This window comes from Balaenoptera borealis (genome assembly GCF_965194805.1).
Source record: "Balaenoptera borealis genome assembly, chromosome: 8".
Classification (NCBI taxonomy): Eukaryota; Metazoa; Chordata; class Mammalia; order Artiodactyla; family Balaenopteridae; genus Balaenoptera; species Balaenoptera borealis.
This window is the reverse complement of record NC_138865.1, coordinates 107,961,601-107,988,044: the sequence shown is the minus strand read 5'-3', so window position 1 is coordinate 107,988,044 and position 26,444 is coordinate 107,961,601. Positions and strand designations below refer to the sequence as shown.

Sequence of the window (26,444 nt, the reverse complement as noted above, 5' to 3'; positions counted from 1 at the left end):
TGCCATCATGTCTACCCTGAGGTGAGGCTCAGCTTCTTCTTTGATTTTTAGAATAATCACAACTAGTCCTCACTCCAGGTACTTGTGAATTAGGTAGACACTGCTAATGACTTGAAGGAGTGTGTGTGTGTGTGTGTGTGTGTGTGTGTGTATGTGTGTGTGTGTTGGGGGATGGGGAAAAGCCACATCCACAACTTTCAGCCTCCCACCATGTATATGGCCTTCCTCACACCCAGATTGTCAAGGAAATCCCAAATTATTCTCTTTTTTATAAAGAGCAATTGATCTCTTCCTTAATTGCTGTTTTGGTACCAGCTGATATTCAAGTGTGTGGTCCCATCTTCCATCCTACGCATTTACTAAGAGACTTTTCCAAATAAAGAAAGCCCCCTTTTGATTGTCTCCCAAGGTAACTTGTAAGTCTATAAAATTTGATTAGGTTTTCTATAACTGTTACTTCACCCACATTCATGTTCAGTTAAATAACCCTCACTCCTGGTCTCTTCCTTTTGCCTGGTGAGATGCCATCACATCTATGAATCCTGCTCCCTGAAGAATGGAGAAATATCATCCTGAACACTGAAAACAGAGCACCGTTCAGCCATTTCCCACAGGAAGCCAGGATTAAAGTCATCCAAACTTGCACTGAACCCTGACTCAGGCCCGGCTGACACTGATAACACAGGAACTTACTCTGAACTGAGGATCTAAAAATGTTCAAGGAACAAAGGAACCAATCAGGCAATAAATACATGAAGAGGAGTTATCCAAGTGCAGAGGAAAAAAGGAAGGAAAAAAACTGGTCTGAACATTTCTCTCCAGGCTCTGACACCACCCCTCTTACCATGCTCTGATAACTCCCCAAAGGCCAAGCTTCCCATCCATGCAAGGAAGAAAACAATTGGCCAGATTTCTTTTTTTCTAAGAAGGAAACAACATTTCTATCTGTTTTACAAAATTTTTGGAAGGTGAGCAGGTTTAAAGAGAATAAATGGAGGTTTTAGAATGAGAGAGACCTGTGCATCCATCTGTAACCTGCCATCATGACCTCCATAGAACAATTCTCCAAAACGGTGAACTTTCATGCATTCAGCTAAATGTGAATCAGCACTGAGAGCCAGACACTGCACTAGGCTCCATGAGTTCTGAAGACACAGACAGCCCCTGCCATAGTGGTACTTATACCTTAAGCAAATAATCATATAAATTACTATGATTATTTTAATGCATATCTTGGAGGAGAACCACAGGCTTCCATCAAAGTACAATAGGAGGACCTGACCTAGTCTGAGGGGCCAGGGAAGGTGTGTACAAGGAAGGAACATCTGAGTTGACATCTCTGGTTAACTGAATGTGCCAACGTCACTAGGCTCAAATATCCAGTTACTGAAACACACGTTACTCTGGGTGTTTCTGTGAAGGCATTTTGTAGGTGTGGTTACATCTATCATCAGTTGACTTTATGTAAAGGAGCCATCCCCGAATAATGTGGGTGGGCCACACCCAATCAGTTGAAGGCCTTCAGAACAAAAACTGAGGTTTCCAGAGAGGAAGAAGTTCTGCTTTAAGACTACAGCATCAACTCCTGCCTGTGTTTCCAGTCTGTCAGCTGCCCGATGGATTTTGGAATTGCCAGATTACAACTGCAGGAGGCAATTCCATGAAAGACAGATAGATAGATCATAGATAGATAGATAGATAGATAGATAGAAAAAATACAAACACACATGCACACAATTGCCAATTGGTTTTGTTTTTTTGGAGATCCCAACTGATATGTCTAAAGACGTGTAGGATTTAGGTAGGTGAAGAGTGAAGAGAAGTTGAGGGAGGAGTTCCAGGCAGAGGGAATGACCTTGTGAAAGTCCTGTTTACCATGTCACACTTCTGTCTTTAATGCCTCCAACGGCCCCTGGTTCTGCTTTTCAAATTCCTCAGAAAATCTGCCTACTTACCTTTCTTGTAGCTACCTTGATGCAACTCCCGGCCCTGCAGCTATTGAATGTCCTGTCCACTACTGAATCAGAGGGGAGTCCAGGGAGACCCTTGTGCAGACAGATAGACCCTTGAGCTTGGAGTCTAGTACTAGTGCCCTGAGTTTAACCCTAGGTCCCCACTTCTTCCCTGGGAATCCTTGGGCATGTAACTAAGTCTCTCTGGGACTTAAGAGTTGTTTTTGCTGTTCTATAAAATGTGAAAGATAATAATAAGAGTTAATATTTATTGAGCTCTTAATATATCCATGCACTATTCTAAGCATGTTAGTATTGATTCAGTTCATCCCTTCAACAATCCTATGAGGTGAGAACTATTGTTAACCACACTTCATGGATGAGAAGCTGAACAGGTGGGGAGGTGCTCAAGGCCCCGCAGCCCGCAGGTCTCAGGTGCAGGCTTTGAGCTCAGGTGGAGCCCAGCTCTGTACTCTTTGCTCATAATCACCACCAACAATAATCCCTATGTCCCTCACCTTACAAGGCGGTTGTAAGCATTAGCTATCAAAGGGCTTTTTAAAACCCAGAAAGCTTCATGAATGGAGATTATTATCTTACTATTTTTTTCTTCATCTCTGCAGAAGGCTCTGAAATGTTTTCCCATTTGTTTTAAGATTTGCCTTAGTTTTACTGGGTATTTGTTTTCCAAGTGTCAGGCTCTGCAAGATAGCCTTTGATTATGGCATCAATCCCACAAGGAAGACATTTTATCTTTGTTTTAGGGCTGGGGGCACTCAGACAGGTGAAGTGAAAGGCCAGTAATGTGCCCCAGGTCACACAGCTGAGATTTGGACCTGGATTTGTCCGATGGGATAGTCCAAGCTGATAAACACTTCCTAAGCGTCTAACACACGTACCAGCCTCTCTGCCATTCATACTTGATGGGCAGCGTGGTGCCAGTCCCAGTCCTGAATGTCTTCCTCCCTGGATTTTCCACTTTGGAGGAAGAAACAGTTTCATCACCTTTTTAACAAATTTGCATTAATCTTTTTTGAACACACGTTCTCCAGTTATGATTTTGATTTATGGATTTGAGCTGCCTTCTTTCTTCAGCAACGTCTGTGGCTTGCTCCGACGTGGAAACGCAGGGAGCCTCATCTGTGTCCTTCTCCTTCCATCCTCCTGCCCAGCCCGGGGTCCCTTCTTCTTTCACTTGTGTTCTCTCTTCTTTGGATTTGTTTTTCTCTTTCCTCACTCACATCCCTGTTTGCCTGTCCTTTATCTTGCAGTTGAAGCTCCTGCTGCAATAGGCTCTGAAGCAATTTTGAGGTTCTGCTTGTTTTGGAAATAAACTATCCCTCACACACTCACACACACCTTGTGTCCTCCTAATGGAGTACGTGGTGTGCGTTTGTATGCGGTTCTGGTACAAAAAGGACTGCAGACTCCAGGAGAGACCCAGGCAGATGTTCCAAGAGCAGAAGTGTTTTCACAGAGAGGGCATCTTGTAATTCACTTCAATTTTGTTTTAACTCAGTACCAGTTGACTGCTTACTGTGTGCTTAGACTATACTGAAATTTTTTAAAGCATAAATATTGTGTAGCTCTCTTCATACCAGAATTAATAAGGATACTTGGGAATAGGTGAAGAGATCAGGAGATGAGGAAAATAGAGATAAATGGGATGGATTTTGCAATGCATTCTGGAAAAAACAAAGGGAGCAGCTGCACAGAACGTCCAGGCCATGTCTGCAAGTTTTAAAGAGTGTGGGGTGGTTCTGTGAAAGTGTAGGCATATGGAAGGGGACTGGTGGAGGAGTAAAATCTATGGAGGTTTATAAAATCTCACATACTGTAGAAGAGTATTGAAAAATGAGAATAGGACACTTTGATGTGACTATTTTGATGTTATAAGTTTGCAAACAATTTGATGTGGTCTAAAATAGAAACCTTTAAAACTTCAGCTTTTATTTCTATTTCACAGTAATGTGAAAAGAAATCATCCTTAGCCCATTCCTGATCCTGTCCTTAAATCTTGATTCATGCATAAGATCCACCCCCTTTTTCATGGTGTCTTTAGGTCTCCCCACATCCCCATGTCATGGTTCATCCCTAAGCCTGTAGCTGCCAAACCTCCAACTGGCTGTGCCAGAAAGGCCTGCTTAAAGAGTAACACCTGCACGAACAGAGATTCCTTTATAGCCATGCTGAGATGAATAAGGCAAATACAAAATTTCCCAAAGCTTTTATCTACCTGAAGCAACGGAGTTACTCTGTATTTCTTAGCATATGTGAATCTTTCAAGGGAGGCATCAATAAGGAAGCTGTGACAATTTTTGACTCAAAGTCTACTTTGTCTGATATAAATATAGTTATCTTTGCTCTCTTTTGGTTACTATTTGCAAGGAATACCTTTTTCTATCCTTCTACTTTCAGCCTATGTGTGTTCTTAAATCTAAAGTCTGTCTCTTATAAACAGTATTTAGTTGAATCTTTTTTAGAAATTCCATTCAGCCACTCTATATCTTTTGATTTGTGAGTTTAATCCATTTACATTTAAAGTAATTATTGATAGAGAATAACTTACTATTGCCATTTTGTTAATCGTTTTCTATATTCCCTGTAGTCCTTTTGTTCTTCTTTCCTCTCTTGTGTCTTTATTTGTGTTTTATTGATTTTTTTGTATTGATATGCTTTAATTCTTTTCTCTTTTTCTTTTGTGTATCTTCTACAGGTATTTTCTTTGTGGTTACCATGGGGCTTACATAAAACATCTTGCAGTCATAATAGCCTATTTTTAAGTTGATAAAAACTTAACTTCACAAGAGACAAAAAAGGACACTGTATAATAATAAAGGGGTCAATTCACCAGGAAGATACAACAATTATAAATATATATGCACCCAACATCAGAGCACCTAAACATACAAGGCAAACACTGACAAAACTCAAAGGAGAAATAGACAGCAATACAATAATAGTAGGAGACTTTAATTGACCCACTTTCAATAATGGATGGAACATCCAGACAGAAAATAAGGGAACAGTGGACTTGAACAACACTATAGACCAAACAGACCTAACAGACATATATAGAACATTCCACCCAATGGCAAGAGATTATACATTCTTCTTAAGTGCACAAAGAACATTCTCCAGGACAGATGACATGTTAAGTAATAAAACGAGTCCTAACAAATTTAAGAATGTTGAAATCATACCAAGTATCATTTCTGACTACAGCGGGATGAAATTAGAAATCACCAGCAGAAGAAAAACTGGAAAATTCACAAATATGTGGAAATTAAACAACACATTTCTGAACAGCCAATGCATCAAAAAATAAATCAAAAGGGAAATTCGAAAATATCTTGAGACAAACAAAAATGAAAACACAACACACCAAAGTCTAGAGGATGAAGCAAAAGCAGTACTAAGAGAGAAGATTATAGCAATAAATGCCAACATTGAAAAAGAAGAAAAACTTCAAATAAACAATCTGACTTTATACTTCAAGGCATTAGAAAAAGAAGAACAAACTAAGCTCAAAGTTAGTAAAAGGAAGGAAATAATAAAATCTAGAGCAGAGATAAATGAAATAGAGAGTAGAAAAACAGCAGAAAAATCAATGAAACAAAGAGGCGGTTAAAAATTAAGAAGGAAACCTTACCATATGTGACAACACGGATGAACCTTGAGGACATTGTGCTAAGTGAAAAAAGCCAGTCACAGAAGGACAAATACTGCATGATCCCACTCATATGAGGTATCTTAAATAGTCAGATTCATAGAAGCGGAGGGTAGAATGGTGGTTGCCAGGGGTTGGGGTGAGGGGGAAATGAGGAGTTGCTATTCAACAGGTATAAAGTTTGAATTATGCAAGTTAAATAAATTCTAGAGATCTGCTGTACAATGCTATTCCTATAGTTAATAATACTGTATTGTACCCTTATAATTTTGTTGACAGTAAATCTCATATTATGTGTTCTTATCACAATAAAAACAAAACAAGTAACAAACAAAAATAAGAAAGTCACATCGCAGTTAATTTGTTTCTTTTGTGGGAGAAAGGTGGCATGTTACAATGCAAAGATTCAAAAGAAACTCAGGATGTGTGGTTACAAGTCTCAGTTCTGCTTCTTGGTAGTTCTGAATTATTAAAAAATAATTGTATCTTTCTGAGCTTTGATTTCTTCAATCTGTAAAATGGGAATAAAACGATCTGCCTGACTGGTGTCACAAGATTATTATTACTGTAGTTTACATTCTAAATTCCAAAGCTTTTCCAAAGATCCACCATCAATTTTGGTTCAGAAATTATTTTCTCATCTTCCTCATGAAAATTCCAAGGCTCAGTGAGGTTTAGTGACATACTCAAGATCACACAGCTAGCAAACAAGGGAGCTGAAATTAGAATCAAGGTCTTCTAGTTTCTAGTACAGTGCTTTTCTTGGTACAGGGCTTCCATGTTACATAATTTGAGGAATGACATTGCTGTCTTCAAAAGTGTTTTCTTATCATCCTGCCATTGTTTATAATAGCATTAAATCTTGATCAGCTTTCTGGAGACATGTGCTTTCTTACTGGGTTAAGGCATTTGAGAGATGATGAAAGTTGGATGCTGGCTTAGTGAGGCCACCTAGAAAGCTGTGTGTGCACATGTATGTGTGTGCGTGTAAAAATATTTTCTCCTTTAAGGGGAAGGTACAAGAGAAATTGGAAGGTTTGGGTCCTCCCTTCAGTTTTCCTCAAGGTAATTACTCACTGAGGATGAACAAAATGATGGAGAAATATTCCATGTGTAATTGGGCACTTTTACCTGGACATGATTTTCTGAGCAGTCCTTATATCTGATACATGAGCCAAAAATTAGCCTACACACAGATAGCCCACATGCAATAAGAGTACAAATTACATCCTCAATGGGAACAAAGAAGCCTTCCTCCCAGAGACCCTTGAAATTTTCACCTTGGCCAGAACCCCACGGTTTCATCTATTAGACTTGCTTGCTCCAGGGAGCTCTCAGAAGTAGGATCTTCTGGGCTAGGATCCAAAGTCTTTCTGGTATTAAAAAGGCACATCCCTACATAAAGATAACAATCTTATTAGGGAAACAGTCCATTTATCCCATCCTTTCATCCTGGAAAATCAAACAGAGTTCACAACTCTTCATTTATAAAGATCTCAACAATATTCTTAACAATTTTGCCATGAGCTAGTCCTGCTGTGAGGGTCTTTTTTTATTCTTAAGTCTAGACACCCAGCTCCTGGCATCATCTGTAGTGTCTGAAGCTAGGGGATAGGTGGGGATGGATGAAGAAATTTAGAAATTTCCACAGAGAGCTTGGGGGAGCTTGTGGGGCATCAAAAAGCTCTTAGAGAAAAGTTGACAGATGACTTCAGAATAAGTGAATCCCTTAAAACATTCAGGGTGTAAAATACTAATGGAACCAGTCCTTGGCCCCAAAAGCATTTGAGATTTTTTTCAGTGATGCCAAAACCTTTGAAAAATAGTTAAGCAATGTTTAAGGACCTGGAAAAGCTGAGCTGTTCGCCCATTCCTGTGTTATTGGTGAAGCGCTGGAAAGAAGCCCCTGACGGAACACCATATCTGCAGGGACTCCATTAAGGATGGCCCCTTGGAGGTTCTTGTAAAAGAGGGTGGGAACGAAAAGCCGAGTAAGAGTCTCATCAGGGAAATGAAAAACATTTTGGAAGTGCTTCCATATTGAACTGAGTTGCATTAGTCATTCCCCTGGAAGAGGCTCCAGTGTTACCAGCAGAAAAAAGAAAGAAACTAAAATATCAAGATTAAAGTCTGCATTATAACGACTACCACACTGAGAGAATTGCCCATCTGCTTTTATAAAGGAACAACAGGGCATAGTTTGGAGTTGCAGAGACAATTATTAACGTGAGTATATAATGAATCTGGCCCCCATCCCCGAATTATCATTGCAATGCTTTAGAAAGGATAGGGCAAGGAAAAAGAGGTGAGCTCTGAGAACCTACTGTGTCCCAGGCACTGTGCTGAATGTTTTCACACTTTTTTAATCTTAATTGTCACTAAACATTACTATATCTATTTCACAGAACTAGAAAGTTGAAGATAAAGATGTTGAGTCATTTGCATAAGGAAACACAGCTGATAAATATCAGTACCTTGATTTGAATCCAGATCTATTTAATTCCAAAGCCCATGTTTAAAAAAAAAATTGCATGATGGAATCTCCTTTCCTGAAAATCCACCCATTCTTCTAAGTTCAGGTCTTCCTACGGGGGACCTAGTTTAGGTCTAGTTTCAGAAGGATTGTAGACCAGTATCTTTAATACTTTCTACAGACACCAGAATATATGAAGTAAGACTTGGAAATCTATAATACACAGTTTTATCTATTTATCTATCTATCTATGTATTTACGGTAATACAGTTTTCTAGAATTGCAGAACTATTGTCTTTTTTTAAAAAAAAATTCTAACACTGGCTTGGCCATTTCTAGCTTTATGAGTATGGGTAGTTCACATAACATTTCTTAGAATTTTATAAACTATAAAATAAAATAACATTTTCTGTGACTTACCTATATAATTGTCATGAAGAGTAAATAAGATCAAGCAAAGTGATCAATCAAAATATGAAATTACTCTTGTGACTCAATTGTAAAGATCTTTATATAGTTTCTTAAATAGGGAAATTTTGGTATATGCCTAAAGAAATGTTAAATTGAAAATTAAGGATGATCCTTTTTTAAATTTTCATGACCTTCTGGGAAACCTTTATTTTTCTTTAGATTGGGTGTTATCTGGAAATTAACAGGGGGCACTTTAAAGAATTCATAAACCCCTTGGTACTACATTGAAAATTTTGTTTATATTTGGTTTCTGGGGGGAGGGTCCATAACATTCACTGTATTTCCAAAATGAGTGCATGACTATAAAAAAGTTTAAAAAGTACCGACGGTCTAAATTGTATAATCCTATAGCCTTGGATATTGAGCTACGGTTTGAAGGGATTGATAATTTCATACACTTTATCAGTCAAGATCCAGTCAGGAAAGCAGAAACCACACTATGTATTTCAACAAAGGCTATCTAACATGGGGAATTAGTTCTACCAGTTTTAGAGAGCTGTACAAGAAAACAAGGAAACACCAAGAATATTTCATAGACAATAAATGTTGAGAGAAGCTACTAAGTTTAGGGATGGGGAACTGAAGGAAAGAGGTTAGCGGAACCAGGATCTTGGAGCTCTCTGGAGGAGCTCCACAGAGCTGGTAGTCAGACCTCTGAAAATAGAAGTACCATACAACCTCTGAAGACGCATGATACGACTGCCCCAAGAAGTGAAGAAAGAAGCTTGATGCTGGAGCAAATACCACTGAGATGACTTTGGCCACAGCACAAACAGGAAAGTGGTCCCTTTCCTCCTCCTTATTTCTTCCAATCTCTTTCCAGTACCTCCCATTGTCAGATCCCAGCAAAAAGCCAGGGAGTTGACAAAGGAGTCCAGGAAATGTAGTTTGTAGAGTCCCTAGATCTGACATCACAGAATTGAGTATATAAAGGTAGATTTGGTAAATAATTTCCATACTATGCCTTTTAGTGCTGTCTATAAAGAGAACATAATAGGAATTCCTTTATCTGTTTGGAAGGAACTATTCAGTATACTTGAAATTGTGTATCAGTGATCCTGCTATTTCACACACATCCAGACTTAACTGAACTAAAATCCTATGCATATTCCAGACATCTCCTTGATGTTTTTTTAAGGATCCATGTCAGGACAAGGATTACTACTTACATGATCTAATGGGACTTAGGAATGGGGAGGCCTTGTCACCATTCTGGCTGGCTTAACCAAAGATATGAGTGTTGAGATTGAAATACAGGCAGTAGTTCAAGTATCCATGAGGCCAAGATGAAAGTGGGAGAGTAAATTTTCTGAGTAAGAAAGAGAGAAGGAGCAAAGCATTTGGAGATTCAAGACGAGACCAAAGAACAAACTTTCTTGCAATCCTCATACCAAAGACTTCAAGGAAAGCAGATATACTCATGATAGATATGGCTAGAGGTCCAAATACCTGGTATGGAAAAGTCAATCACCAGACTCAACCAGATCCTTAAAGGTTACTGACAGGCCTTCTAAACTTTGTGTTCTTTTAGGTAGACTTGACCTTCCATGTGAGCCATGGTAGTTCCTTGTTGGATAAATCTCATCTTCTATTAAGGCCAGAAGAGTAAACCAAGAAGGTAGGGGTGGGCTACCTTAGGACAGAACCCAGCAGAGGAATTCAGGTGGCTGGGAGAGCAGTAGCACCAGTTGGAGCTCTTCATGGTTCTGACATGAATAGTACACATGAGCCCATGTGTACTCATAGCCCTAATACTGCCTTGCTTATTTCCTAGGTTCTACCTTAAATCTCCCTACTCTGGTAAGCTTGCTATTATCCTCCTCTGGATGCTTAGTCTTTATATCAAACTTTATTAATAATAAAAACAAAAATTTTATGGTGCTTACACCTCTTAAAAGGCCTTTAATGTCTATTAACATATTTAATCATCCCACTAAGCCAATGAAATTGGAACTGATGATTTCACTTTCCTTTACAGGTAAGGAAATTGAGGCTTCAAGGTTAAGTGACATGCTGAAGGACATATTGTTTAATGGCTCATCAGGGACTTGAACCCAGGCCTTCTAATCCAAAGCCTGTGATGTTTCTACTTTATGTCGTTACTTTAGAGATTAAAATACTCAGACCTTGTGACTGCTCCAATCAATATTATGAGTCACTATGATAGATCTACATACATTGGAAAAATAAACTATGGTTCAAATATATTTGTGAAACATTGAATACTGTATCCCCATTTACATAATTCATAATACATAGTGGGATATCAAAAACTCTTAAAAGCCTTACAGGAAAAGAAACTCTACTTTTTGTTTAAATTAGAATTTTCTCATTTTTTAGACCACAGATCATTCATTGATATGAGGCATCCATTTATATCAAATGTTATACCGGTGTTTCATGAAACACTGGGGAAATATGGCCTCATCCCATATTCTGACCCTTGACCTTTCAGAATCAAAATTTATCCTCTCCATAGACTGTCACACAGCCAGTGGGAGTATTCAGGCAAGGCTGATGGCTAGTTAGAGGAATTTTCCAATATTGGCTACAGGTTGCCACACCATAGCTATCCTCTCACCAGACTCAGTGACTGGGAAAAATGATTTTAATATTCACAAGAATTTCATTGTAGAAAGATATCCAGTGCTGATGATTCAAGGTGATTCCATCTATCTTATGGCCCATATATTTTTTTTAAATTACTAGCTTCTACATGCCCTGTGGTCATTCATTATTTATTAACCTTCAGTGTACTCAGTGGCTCCCTCCTATAAAATGGCCATCTTGGAAACAAGTAATTTGTGGTGTGGTGGTTATTAGTAGCTACTCAGATTGAAAAATGTTAATAAGAAATTAATTAGGCAACACAGCTGGAAAGAAAACAGAAGAACAGTGAGTGATGGGCAATTATAAGGAAACATGGAACACATTTCACCCCGTAAGAGTGGCAAAAACTCTGATCTACACTATTTTTAAAAATCTCTCTATGTTCTCAGTCACTTGTACTTTGACATTGTATCTCGAAAAGAAATGCAGCAGACATTCATTGAACATTCTGTCCTAGGCGCTATGTAAGAGGGACTGGAGGAGGCAGATTAATTCCTTGCCTTAAGTCTCTTGCACTCTAGTAACTAGGAGGTAGACATGCAAAACACTGCCCATACACTCTAGAAAACAAATAAAACTGAGATATGAACCACAGAAGAGGCAAAGTAATTTCTGACAGGGTGGTAGCCTGGGAAAGCTTCACAGAAGAAGTTACGTTCAAATTGCAACTTGCATGGGAATAGGAAATCTCTCCCAGCCTCTCTCCCCAGGGTCCTCTTCTGTCCCATTGCTCTCTGCCCACCACTCTCTAGCCTCAGTGGCCTTCTCTCTCTGGCTCCACCCTCAGGACCTTTGCATGTGCTGTTTCCTCTGCTTGAAACCCTTGCCTTCTTTGACCTCTCTAACTTTACTTGACTTTCAAGTCTCTCCTCAGGGAGGCCTAACCTGATAACCTCCACCCAATATAGGCTCAATCTCCCACATTGTTCTTCTCATGACATTTTGATAAGTTCATTTATAGCAAATCTCATACTTTTTACTTCTGTATTTTTTATATGTTTGTTTGTTTCTCTTCTACATTGTTTTGTACCTCCATGAGATCAGTAGCTGGGTCTATTTTGTTTACTACTGTACAGGCACATCTCTTTTTCTGTTTTGTTTTGTTAAATTTTATTGGCGCATAGTTGATTTATAATGTTGTGTTAGTTTCAGGTGTACAGCAAAGTGATTCAGTTATACACAAACATATATTCATTCTTTTTCAGATTCTTTACCCATATAGGTTATTGCAGAATATTGAGCAGAGTTCCCTGTGCTATACAGCAGGTCCCTGTTGGTTATCCATTTTATATATAGCAGTGTGTGTATGTTCGTCCCAAGCTCCTGATTTATCCCTCCCCCCACCCCACGTTTCCCCTTTGGTAACCATAGGTTTGTTTTTGAAATCTGTGAGTCTGTTTATGTTTTGTAAATAAGTTCACCTGTATCACTTTTTAAAATTAGATTCCACATATGAGTGATATCATATGATATTTGTCTTTCTCTGTCTGACTTACTTCACGGGCACATCTCATTTTATTGTGCTTCACAGATACTGTGTTTTTTACAAATTGAAGGATTGTGGCAACCTTGTGCTGTCAGATGATGGTTAGCATTTTTTAGCAATAAAGTATTTTAAAATTAAGGTACATACATTTTTGTAGACAATGTCATTGCACACTTAATAGACTACACTATAGTGTAAGCATAACTTTTAATATGCATTGGGAAACAAAAAAATTCGTGTGACTTGCTTTATCATGATATTTGCTTTATTGCAATGGTCTGGAAGCTGACATACAATATCTCCAAGGTATGCCTGTATCTCCATACCTCTTTCAGTGCCTTGCACCCAAGAAGGGCTCAATAATCATTTGCCAAGTGAATGAATGGGGCATCTTTAGGTGAATGAGAATCTCCAGTGAAAGCTTGTTGACATCAACCTGAAGGGTGTGTATGTTAGTGGAAGCTTCTAAACTGTGGGGGGGGGGGGGAGGGGAGAAGGTGGGCTACAGCTCTCTCTCCACACAGAAAGAGGAGAAGCTCAAATGTGGGTAAAGATAAGGCATTATTTGGTCACATATAAAACAGTGAAGCACTGTTTGGGGTGAACAGAGGTAGTAAATTCGTGGCTCCTGAATGCATATTTGGTTATTGGAAACACCCTCTTTGGGTTCATGCAGTGGGAAGCCAGATTTGGTCTTTCTTCTTATAGAGAGGCACCCTTTTTCTGGAATGGTGGCTCTACATCTTAGAAACAACGCTTTTTCCCTTTACCTACCAGGGATGATTTTTCTCAGGTTTAGTTTTCCATGCCTCCCAGTACCATCAGAACTGTAGGATGTCAAGGGCCAGGATTAGGGTACAGACTGGGGAAAGGGCTCAAGGATGGACTTGAGTTCACTTTGAGTGAATATCTTAGTAGACTTCAACCTTCATGCTTTGCATCAAGTCCAGCATAGCTCACCAGAAGTAGGAGGCCACATAGAATCTGGGAGCAAATTCTTATAAGAGAAGGATAATCGTACTGATACATACTGAGTTCTAACCATATGTCAGGCACTGTGCTAGTGCTTTATATGCATTTTCTAATTTAATTCTCGCAATAACATCCTGTGAGTTAGGCCCTTTTATTATCCTCATTTTATGAGGAGAAAATATAGGCATCTGAGGCTGACCCAGCCAGACGGTAGTGAAACCACTGGACTGTACAGCCTGTGTCCTCAGCCTCCTCTGCATCTGTATCTGGAATCTGCAGCCACCTTAGGTAGCTGCTCAAAGATCAAAGATTCTGGGCTTGGGATCCCAGACATCTCTTCCTCTCTCTAGAGCTAAGGACCACTGGCTGGTCCACAAAGCGTGGCAGAGTTGAGGGTGGTGTACATGGTAGGACTGGTTGCGCAGGATTTTAGATGCTAAGCTAAGAAACCCAGATTTTATTCTTGGGAATGAAAGATGTTGTTTGAATAAGGAAATGGCACGCAAGAGATCAAAGGTCAGAGTGCGGCAACTGGGGGCTGGGGGTGGTACTGACTAGGCACAGGAAGCCACAGGAATAGCTCAGCGGGTGTGAACCAAAGTTGTGGTGGTGAAGACAGACAGAACACTCATTTCAGAATAGAGTTGATAGGACTTGGCAACCAACTGGTAAGGGAAGAGCTGCCTGTTGTCATTTAGTGATGAAATACACATTCCCGTACATCCAGCTACACACTGCCTCTCAGCAAATACACTTTTAATGATTGGTCAGTATTTACTCAACATCCAACATCCAACATCCTCACTTTACTAAGAAATGTGAATTGGCTCCATCTCTGAAGAAGCACGAATTTCTAGGCTTCTCTGACTAATGAGACTGCTGTTAAGAAATGGCTGTTAATGTTAAAAAATAAAATCACATACATAGGATGCTACACATGTGCTTCTGTCACACTAGGACTTATGAGGTTAAACTATTTTCACTTGTATGTCATTATAACATAATATTATGACTCTGTTCATTTAGGGTTGGTGTTCTACCAACTTCTCCTAAGTATTTTAGTGACAAATTTAAGAAATAGAAGAACAGGTGAAATAAATGTAAAGACAGAGTTAAACACATTAAAATGAGCAGAAGATAAATTTTTGCCAGACTTCTAGTTGACCTATTTTGTTAATACAGTGCTTAACAAGTTGTTTATGCTATATATCTATATCTATACATTGATTTACAGTTGTTGCTTTTGTTTTGCTGTTGTTAAATGGATGAATATATGAATGAAAGAATGATTGAATATACTTTCTAGGATCAGATATTGAATTTAATTCTGAGTTCCCTGGTAGCTAGGGGGAAAAGGGAAATACAACATACGATATAGTTCATATCATGTTACTAAAGAAAAGATATATTTATCTGAATGAATAAGGTTTTGGCATGGCAAGAAATTCAATGAGGAATTTGTTTTATTAGAACTTTACATAAGACATCTTGAGGTAAATAATGTTAATTCCTCCTCCTTGTGCTTCCTCCTAAAACAAACTTCTTTGATTGATACATTTTTGTATTTGTGTGCCTAAAATTTGGGATGTGGTCAAAGCAGGGATACAGAATGATCAAGTTAGGGTAGAAGGACTCAGTAGGCAGAAGAAGCAGTGTAGACTGGTGGTTAATATAATGGGTTTTAGAAGTGAGGGAATCACTTCTTTACCTGTATAGTGGAGATGATGGTGATAGTGATGATGATGATGATGGTAGTTATGATGATGGTGATGATGAGATGGTGATGATGATGATGATGGTAGTGATGATGGTAATGATGGTGATGATGATGATAATATCTACATCACAGGGATATTGTGAAGATTAAATGAGATGATGAATAAAAATGTGCTTAGTATAGCAGCTGCCACAGAACAACTGTCTCACAAGTGAAATCTCCAAATTGGAGGGATTCTGACTGCAATCCTGTGACAAAGTAGCATTGTTTTTAAAGAGCCCTTTTTCACTGACACCATCTCCCTTCCTTCCTCTCTTCATGTCCTGTTAAATATGAATAACACCACTGGTAATGAAGGTCCCTTTTTTTTTCCCTCTTGAGTGCCCTTCTCCAAATGCAAGAAGATTGTGTGACTGCAGAAGTGATGCATGACAATAAAGCTCAAATATAATTTCACACATTTCTCATTGCATGGTATCATGCCTCATTTAATTTGAGTAAATCTTAGGACTTCATCTAGACTGCAAGTTTCTTCTCCAGGGAAAGGACAATGCCTTCTCTTTTGTTCCCTCTACTTCCAAGCTCAATCCCTTCAACACCCATATCTGGAGCAGCCCGGTATGATCTAGGCAGCAAATAAGCAAACAAAGTTCCTGCTCTCATGAAGCTTAACTTTCAGTGGGAAAGCCAGATAAAATGAGTAACAAAATGAATAAACATGACAGGTTCAGATGATAAGAGTCATGCAGAGAATCAAAAGGGGCAAGGTGAAGGAAATGACTGGAAGCTTATTGGCTTGGGGATCAGGAGAGGATGCTCAAGGAGGTAATAACTGGACCAAGACATAAATGGTCAAGGAGCCAGCCATGCCATGATCTGGGGGAAGGTGTTCCAGACCGGGAGACGAGAGCAAGGGCAAAGGCCCTGAGGTAGAATGAACTTGAAGTATTCAAAGAGTAGGGAGAAGGCTCATGTAACTGGTGTGTGGCTAGGGAGAGAAGGAGTGTGATGAGCAGAGGCCAAATCCAGAGCCGACTATGCAGAGGACCCTACAAACATCAGAAAGAGATTGAGTGGCTACAGGTCCCTCCACTTTGCAGAGTGAAGTTCAAATCTTCAAGGTGCTTCCTACACCTCTTATATCCAGAGTTCCCTACAAGTCTGCTACCATTAAGGTCCTGAATGGCATAACTCCTACTGCAGAGATTTCAAAAACTACATCTAACTTGGTCCTCACATTAACCTCAGGAGGCAGGTTATTGGGATTTCTGCTTTATGGCTGACAGATCTATAAATTGGAGCACTTGATAGAAATCTTGTAACTTTAAGTGGTTGTGTTAGGAGTTGAACCTGCCCATCCAGGCCCTGAGTTTCTATCACTACACTGAAGATGCCTCTCAATTCTTCTGTGCCCTACTCTCCTCCTATCATTTTAGACTGATCTTATAAATGGGTCTACAGGGACAATGGGTGTAGGAATCAGCACAGTGAATTAACTCAGTGAGCCGGCACTGGCATCCTCCTCCTCCTCCTCACCATCATTAGAACAGTTCTCAAAATAGTTACAATTTATTTAGCACTTACTGTATCCCAGAAACATGCTAAGCATTTAGCATACACCGCTAAATTTTCTTCTCCCAATAATTCTAAGAGGTAGGTGTAATTATCATCTCCACTTTACAGATAAAAATAAAATGACAGCTCAGAAAGTTTAAGTAACTTACCCAAGGTCACAAAGCAGTGAAGCTGGAATTGAACTCAGACTCAAGGCTAAATAGACTCTGAACTTTGATAGTCACATACATGAAGCAGAGATTGGGTCAGCCACAGGGGTACACATGATGGAATAAGATTCAGTTCATGACCTTGAGAAGGTCAATGTGTAGATGAGGAATCTCTTTTCAGGGAGCACAGCCTATTTTTTGCCTGCCCAGCCCTCCCAGGCAAAGTAAGCATAGAGCTTGTTTCTGTTTGACAACTCAGCAAGTTAGCATCTGGTTGTGAAGGCAGGAGTGGAGGAGGAGCTGATTAGGAGGAAGCCACCCAGCGCTAAGGATCAGCATCAGCATCTTGGGAGGGAGAGGGTACGAACCCCATGAGCACTTAAGAGGCTCCATCTTGGCACGGGAGATAACTGGAAATTCTGATTTCCCCAGACCAGACTATTGAACCACAGTCCAGACTGTGGTTATTTATAGTCCCCTAACAGCCTTGTTTACACAACCTGCCTGGATGCAAATCAGCATATGGAAGCGGTGGAGGCGGCGAAGTGTGCAGCCGGCGAGGACTGGGGGATTGGTTTTACTCGTGTAGTGTTAACACAGCTACACATGACTGCCTACACTCCTGCAGCCCAGGGAGAGAATGAGAACACACAGTCCCCAGGACCCTTGCCCAGTCCTTCTGCCTGAGCAAGAGATAACAAAAGGAGTGGAGTGGACTTTGACTCTTTCGATCCCTTCCTCCACAATCCACCCTGACCTTTCTTTTCCAGCCCCATCGCCCACCACATCTTTTATCTTCCCCTCCTGTAAGCATCCTCCAGTCACTCTTGGCTCTGAATACATCATGTTCCTTCATGCTTTTGTGCTCTAGCTCAGGCTGTTTCCTCTGCTCAGAATGCCCTTTGCCCTTTCTCTGAATCTCTCTCTCTCTCTCTTTTTTATCACAAAGTGTGTTATATGTACAACTGATGGGGCACCAGATGGCTTTAGGTAGTACACAGGCAGAATTCTTATTTTATGCAAATATTTATTATCTTAGATCTCAGCCAGTGTGAACAAAGACACTGAAGATATAATAGTAGAGGTAGAGTGGGCTTCTCTGGTAGCACAGTGGTTAAGAATCCGCCAGCCAGTGCAGGGGACACGGGTTCGAGTCCTGGTCCAGGAAGATCCCACATGCCGCGGAGCAATGAAGCCCGTGCACCACAACTACTGAGCCCGTGCTCTAGAGCCCTACTGAAGCCCGTGTACCTAGAGCCCATGCTCTGCAACAAGAAAAGCCACCGCAATGAGAAGCCCGCGCACTGCAACGAAGATAGCCCCCGCTCACCACAACTAGAGAAAGCCCGCGTGCAGCAACGAAGACCCAATGCAGCCAAAAATAAATAAATAATATAAATAAATTAAAAAAAAATAGTAGAGGTAGAATGTAGATTGGACAAATATCTTGATGACCGTGTAGGGATCACTGTCATTTAAGGAAACACTGCTCTGATTTATCTGACATGGTCTGCCTCTTATCACATGGGAGACAGGACTGGAATTCTGTTTTGCTCTCAGGTAACTTCCTTAACCTCTGAAGTTCTCACCATCTGGTTACATGACCTTCCTTCACTCTCCAGCATGCCATCTGTCCTTCCTCTAGGGCATGATCCATGGTCCCTAAAGGCTGTAGCCTTCAGAACTGTTTTTTTCCCAAGCTGAAATCCTGCCATCACCAGTGGAACATACCAATCTCCAAGGAAAACTCTCCAAAAAGACAGCCTCCTCTGACTCTCCCCTCCTCCCACCTTCCCTCCCTTCTTTCTAAATCCTGGCAACCCTTAATCTGTTCTCCATTGCTATAATTTTGTCAATTTGTGTTATATAAATAGAATCATGCAGTATGTAATCTTGAGAGGTTGGCTTCTTTTGCACAGCACAGTTCCCCCGAGATCTATCTAAGCTGTTTTGTGAACCAATAGTTTTTCTTTTTCATTGCTATGGTATAGCCATGGTATGGCTATAACAGAGCTTTGTTTTGTTCTATTTTGTTTAATCATTCATCTGCTGAAGGACATTTGGATTGTTTCCAGGTTTGGATTATTTTGAATATATAATAATATTAAGAATAAAGCAGCCATGAACATTTATGTACAAGTTTTTGTGTAAAATTGTTTTCATTTCTCTGAGATAAATGTTCAAGTTCAATTGGTAGGTTTCTTGGTAAGTGCATGATTAACTTTACAGGAAAATGCCATACTCATTTCCAGAGAGGCTGTAAAATTTTCATTCCCACCAGCGAGGTACATGTGATCTAGTTTCTCCACATCCTTGCCAGCATTTGGTGTTATCACTATTTTTAATTTTAGCTATTCTGATAAGTGTGTAGAGACATCTCATTGTGGTTTTAGTTTGCATTTCCTTAATAGTGATGCTGAATGTCTTTTCATGTGCTTATTTGCACTCTTCAGTGAAGTGTCTATGTCTTTTGCCCATTTTCTAAATTGGGTTGTTTTGTTTTGTTTTAACCATTGTATTTTGAGAGTTCCTTCTATATTCTAGACAAAATATTCTTGTAGGATACGTTGTTTGCAAATATTTTCTCCCAGTCTACACCTTGTCATTTGATTCTCTATGCTGGATCATTCACAGAGCAGAATGTCTTTCCATTCAATTAGATCTTCTTTGATTTATTTCAGCAACATTTTGTAATTTTCAACATACAGATTCTGTACATTTTTTGTTAGATTCATATTTAATTATTTCATTTTCTTTGGAGCAAATGGTAAGAAGTATTGTGTTTTTAATTTCTGTTTTCACATGTTCATTGTTAATACATAGAAATGGGAATGATTTTTGTGCATTGACATTGTCTCTTGTGATGGTATTGAATTAATTTATTAGTTCTAGTTTTTTTGTGGGATTTTCTATGTAGACCATCATGTCATTTGTAAATAAGGGTAGTTTTATCTTCCTTTCCCATCTGTATGCCTTTGATTTTTTTTCTTGCCTCATTGCACTGGTTAGAACTTTCAGTACTACGTGAATAAGGATGGTGAAAGTGGACGCTATTTCCTTGTTCCTGTCTTGGGGGAAAGCATTGTTTTTCACAATTAAGTATGATATTTGCTGTAAGATTTTGCAGACGTTCTTTACCAAGTTGAGGGTATTTCCCTCTATTTCTAGCTTTTTGAGAGCTTTTATCAAGAATGGGGGTTAGATTTTTGTCAAATGTTTTTCTGCACCTGATCATATTTCTTCTTTAGCCTGTAGATACACTATTTATGTATATAACCATGAATGCCATTCTTGACTCTTTAGAATAAGGTAGAATCTCATTGGAATTGAGGCCAGACGATGAGTTAGGATCCCTCTCCATCAGGATGTAATTTCAGAAACAAAAGCAGTGTGATGTGGGCTTGTGTCACTATGCTCACTTGTCCCATCCATCTCTCCATCACCTGTTTCTTTTTTCCCTCCCCTGCTAAATAGAGGTACTGAGATTTTGCTTTGGGTAGTCAGATCTGTGCCTTCGACCTATTGACAGTTGCTGAGACCCATCACTTTTCATAAGTCCTGTGATCCACTGTGAATGTTGGCAACTGATCCTGAATTCTCTGACCCAGGTTCAGTCTCTCCACTGAAACCAGGGCAGGAGCTTTGCACTGCCTCTGAGTCCTAGCTTGGCCTTCTAGCCATTGTAAAGACCCAGCATTGTTCATGAATTCCAAATTCAGTATACCCCTAGCCCTTCTCACCCAGCCTAGGTTTCCCAAAGAAAAATAATGCAATGTAGTACAAATTTACAAGAGTGGCACTGAATAATGAATTGAGAATATAGTGACATAATAAGCAATGAGGTTTGCTATACAGTCTTCATTTTAACCAGCAATTTTTCTCTAGTGTTATTCACAGGTATGCAGCTACTCTTGACACTCCTCACTCTTTACCCTGAGCCCTTTTTAGCATAAAGCATCCCACAGCCTACCTGTGATTCAATAAATAAGTGTGAAAAGGGTCTACCTTATTCAGCAAGCCTATTCTCTGAGGTGTTTTTCCCCTATAGAAAATAAAATGTGCATTGTTGCATAGGAGTAACTTGGACCAGAAATCTTTCAGAATGTTGCTGTTTTTGTGTCTGTCTTATGAACATTCATGTGTTTTTCTCTAAGCTAGCCTGATACACATTGTGCTGTGTTAGCTAAATGTTAAAGTCACTCCGGAGTCACCCCAACAAGAGTGGTGTTTTTGAGGCAAATGGAACTTAGCACAAGCTTTACGTATCAAATCAATTCTAAAGAGGCAGAGGAAGATCATGCTTCTTGCCAAAGGGAGGAGAGTGGGTTTATCAGAGCAGCTCAACTTTCAAGAAGCTGTTGCTTTTACCGTATCTCCACTTTCCCCCCAGGACTGATGAACCAAACAGGAGTTGATACAAAGTGTACAGGGACAGTGGAGCTCTGAAAAACAGCAGATTTCTACTCTAAGAGCAAATTTCTACTCGTTTGTAGAAATGAGAAAACTGAGGTCCAGAGAATGAAATGACTTCCCGAAGGTCACACAGCTTCCCTTGAACGAGCCCCCAAAGGGAAAGGCTCAACACATGAGCTCTGCCTTCCCCTGGGTTTGTGTGAAAGTCTGACTCTATATCCCTACTTGCAAAGGGGCCAGGGGCAATCCAGCTTCCGAAAGAAGCAGTGTTGATTACAGACGAACACAAAGTCAATGCTAGATCTGAATTTGGAAAAACGCCCACTTTCAAAAGGATAATAATGAAGACATTAGACTGGATTAAAAAGGAAAAAAAAAAAAAAAAACAGTCATGATGGGTGATAACAATGTCTTCCATGTCAAGCAACAGCTTTTGAGAAAGAAGATGAGTTTGAGAGGCCTAGAGTTAAATCCTTCTGTTTTCCACCAGAACAGAGAATGTATCGGCTGCAGGGATGGTGAAGAGAAGAGTGGCTCCCGACACCTTTCTGTCACTATGGCGCAGGAGCAGGAGCTTGCTGTTACATTAATAAAAAGACCACGCAAGCACAGAAGATTTGCTGGTGAGGCAAGCAGGTTGGAGGAGGGCACATAAACATACTTGGTGGAGAAACTCTTCATTCCAGCCGTGTTTGTTTTGAAAATGTCGCAGTCCCAGGTCATGGAATTCATGAATAAAACCCCTTCCTTATTTTGACTCAGAAGGAATAAAGATTTATTACCATCCTAACCAGGAAAACAGTATTGACCCACTGGCTATTTGAGATTTTTAGCATTGTGGGCAAGAATATTTATTGCTTTTAAGTACCATAAAGTAGCAAAGATCTTGTTTTTAATAGATTTTTCTCCCATTCCCCTGATCTTGGCTTGTTGCAATTCTAGGTGTAAGAAAGAGGGGAAAATACTATATAATGTTATGTAAAAATTCTCTAAGATGATAAATTAAAAATGACCAAAGTTTGTTTTCAATCTCTCTCCAGTTTCTCCTCAATCCATAGGAATCAAAATAGGAGAGAGTGTGTGTGTGTGTGTGTGTGTGTGTGTGTGTGTGTGTGTGTGTGTGTAGGGATGTGAACTGGCCCTCACTTGCCACATGAACTTCAGCAACTCAGTCAACGTCTCTGAATCCCAAGCCTATAGACTGAAATAAGGATGCGAACACAAAGGGTTATAAGGGTGGATTTCCAACCTGAGGAAGAGCTTCCTGCCGTGGGCCTTTGAGGCAGGAAGAAGAGTGGGAGAACCCTGGGACCCCATGGTTATCTCTTTGACCTATGGAGAGTTCCTTCACCTCTCTAAACCTCGATTTTATTATTTATAAAGTGGGGAGAATAATGATTACTTTGCAGGGTCATCAAAATGATAAAATGTGATAATGGATTTAAAAATCTCTAGCAGAGTTCTTAGTACATATCATTCAGTAAATGATAGATGATTTGTTTTCTCTCTCTCTGTATCCATCTCTACACACACACGAGAGAGAGAGAGAGAGAGAGAGAGAGAGAGAGAGAGACAGAGAGAGAGACAGAGAGACAGAGAGACAGAGAGAGAGAGAGAGAGGTGGCGGGGGGGGGGGAAGAGATTCAATCTCTGCATCAACATTTTTGGGTTGTGCTATTTCCAAGATTTCTTTGGTTGTTGGCCAAGTCAGCTAAGATTTGTGTGTCTGAATCCACCTGTGAGTCTTCTGTGGCCAAAGGAAGGAACTTCTAGAAATTGCAGGCCACGAGCTAAGAGCCAACAGTCCATGTTATTGTGGGGTAACGTAAGCTCTCTTTACTCCATGCTGCCAATGAAAAACTGAATCCTGGAAAGACTAATGGGCTCCACCTAAGAGAAGAACACAGTTAAGCTGTGTAGCCCCTTAGGTATAGGTTTCACAGAAAGGGCTGTTAGACTCAATTTAAATACTGCTTCAGGTATGCTTGGTCTCAGTTGCACAAGTGACCGTCTTTTGTTCTGTCATCCCCCAACTGTCTCACCTTGGGAAAGTTTCTAACCTCCCCAAGTGTTACTCATCTGTAAAATGGAAATAATAAGTATATCTATGCATGGGATAATTGTGAGGGTTAAATAAAATAATCTGTATGAGGCTCACTTATCAATGTCTAACCCAGAGTGTAGCAATGAATAGGTGTCATATGAAATCTCTGGATCATCACTTTCCTTTTCTGCTGGCAAATTCCGAAGAGAAGATGTCCCCAAACTGACTTTCCAGAAAGGAAATAGCAAATCCATACATGCATTTGCACACCATTGCCCACAATTAAAGTAGTAAGTGTAGACCAGGTGAATATTTCATAACTTGAGAACCCCTATGAGTCACATAGGAGACTCAATGTGGCCATATTTTATGAAATGTCTGCATTCACAATGTGTGATATTCACAATGTGTGATGTTTGTAAGTAAAGGAGAGTGAAGATGCTTTAGCTTTGTGAAATTTTAAGGGATGAAAATATCTCAGTGAATACAAAGGGTGCTGGTTAAAGTATTAATAATAAAGGAAAGACTTTCTAACAAATTACCATATTGACTCACTGATTGCCATCAGTGATACATGTCTTAGGTTAAGCATCACTTAAAGAGATGCAGCAAGGTAATAGCGTTAATTGCATTGAAGGGATGGAGAGAGGGAGAAAAGAAGAAAGGCAAATTTGAGGATGAGGGGACCGAGATAGGAGGAATAAAAAAGGAGACAAATGGAGACGCAGAGTTCAGGGAGAGAAGAGAAATAGGGAGAAAAAGAGGAAGGCCGGGGAGAGAGAGTGAGGGAGAGAGAGAAAACAGAAGAGAGGAAGAGGGAAGCAGGAAGAGAGAGGAGGGTCCTATCAGGGACAGTGAGATGGAAACACAGTAAGAACGCAGCCGAGCAGGGAATTAAAGGAGGGAGTTGAACAGAAGAACAGGTAGAGAAAGAAAAGAGGAGGGAAGGAGATCAGGACTTGTTGCCAGATTGGCTCCTGCAATAACTGGGTCTGCGGTTTGTCTGGTCCACCTTGATTTATAACTTCAGAAATGATTTTTCAAAGCAAGGGGGTCCAGCTGTACTCTGCTCCCCTGCCTGCTTCCCCTGTACCTGCTGGGAAGACAGCGATGCTCTCTGCAGGTTAGAACAGGTGAGAAGTATTAATACTTCTTTCTTCTTGCCTAACAACTCGCCCCTGGAAATGCTGCTCCTTGGTCTTGCCTTTCAATTCTTTGGGAAGTAAGAAAATAATAAGGGAGAAGACGAATTGAGATTCTTTTATATTTTTACTGAAAATGACCACGGACAAGAAACTTTTCCAAGTCAACGGGTCTCCTGTGGGGCTTTGCACTCCCTCTGCTCCAGCAATCAACACAGCTGGATGCTGCCTCCTTTATCTTAAGGACCCCTTCAGAGCTTGGCGTGGTGCCTTTTTCACAAATGTATGGGACCACTTGCTGGCTACCTCTTTCAGGCTATGTAGAGATCAGCAGAATGAGCTGGTACATTTTGTAGAACTTTGACTTGCATGGACCTGAGCAAGCATTTAACCCGATGAAAGATGAAAAGACTGAGGTTCAGAGAGGCAAAGGGATTTGCTCCGAGTCACACAGTTGGTTGGGAGCAGAACCAAGGTGCCCCCTAGCCCAGGGCTCTTTTTTTTGGCCCATGTCTCTCTCCTTTGAACCTTGTTGGTCAATCTGTATAACCAAAGAAAGCAAAAATTCCTTCCCTTAATGCAGTTCTATCTCACAAATTGGATATTTTTCCTGTGAGTTAAATGTGATTAAAATGTATTTAATAATACCTAAATGCAACTTCTCTTCCTGCAGAAGCCATTACTTATATTACTTAATGACCATTACAGAAATCCTCTCAAACGGTTTTCTAATCTTTCCTCCAAATGTACACACAAACATGATTTTCTATGTCAATCTTGTTCTTAGTGAGATGTGCCCACAAATATTGTAGTATGATAGCAGTGGTTTGTGTCATGCTCCTATATCAATGTTTTCATCCTCATAGACTCATTTTTATCTTCACGATACCCATTTAAGAGGTGAAGAAAGCTGATTTGGAAGCTGTTCAGATTACTGGGGTTTTGGAAATCACATTGATCTGGTTTCATATCCTCTTTTGGCAACCATTAGCTTTGTGACTTTGGTCAAGTTTCCAAGCCTCAGTTTTCTCATCTGTGAAATGGGGATAATTAGGATATAGGCTTCAATATAGTTATTGCAATAATTAAGGTCTCATGTATGGAGTTCTTAGCACACCGTAGGTGTGCAACATCTCAACCATTATTATTTGGTACAATCTCCCCCCTCCCTTACTGATAGATTCTCTGCATTTCTCCATTTCATCTTCGATGTGTAGGCAAGACTGCATTTCTGTACTTGCAGAGGAAATATGTTTTTGCATTTGATAACAGTTCACCTGCCGTTTCGTTCTGCAGAGCACAAACCCGTCCACTTCTCAGTTTAAAAACGATCACTGCTGATTCATGCCTTTGCCTCATCACTTGTTTAATCCCATTTCCCCTGCAGGGGAATGAATTTTCTGCTAGATAATCTCCTTTATAAAAAGCTGTTATATTTGTGATTTTTTAATTTTTATGTTTCAGCAAGTCGGGCTCTCTCTTTAAAAGAAACATAAAACATCAGCATCTCTACTTCATCCTGAGGACAGTCGGGGCACCAAAAATAGTCAAAGAATAAGCTGAAGTTCTTACTTTCTCAGGGATGAATGCAGACGGAGGCTCCTCTTGGGTTCTTGGGACCTCCGAGCATCAGGAAAGTTGTTTGGTCAAGAGGATGCTTGCCAGACAGGACGCCGAGAGACTGGACATTTAGATTGGACTCAGTCTGTAATTTAATGTTTGACCTTGGAGGGAAGGAAGAATCTTCCCATAGGGCCTCAGTTTTCTCAC

The 26,444-nt window shown here is 40.0% G+C and overlaps 1 long non-coding RNA gene across 4 annotated transcripts in view; it reads right to left on the bottom strand.

Moving 5' to 3' along the window:
• Positions 1–26,444, bottom strand: part of LOC309633439 — a 147,611-nt gene that overhangs the window by 111,118 nt on the left and 10,049 nt on the right. For 2 of the 4 annotated variants that reach the window (XR_014247520.1, XR_014247521.1), the window contains one exon: positions 1–26,444. This exon is cut by the window's left edge and continues 5,658 nt beyond it. The exons of the other annotated variants lie outside the window; for them this stretch is intronic. This is a non-coding gene — a long non-coding RNA (uncharacterized lncRNA). 4 annotated transcript variants of the gene reach the window in all.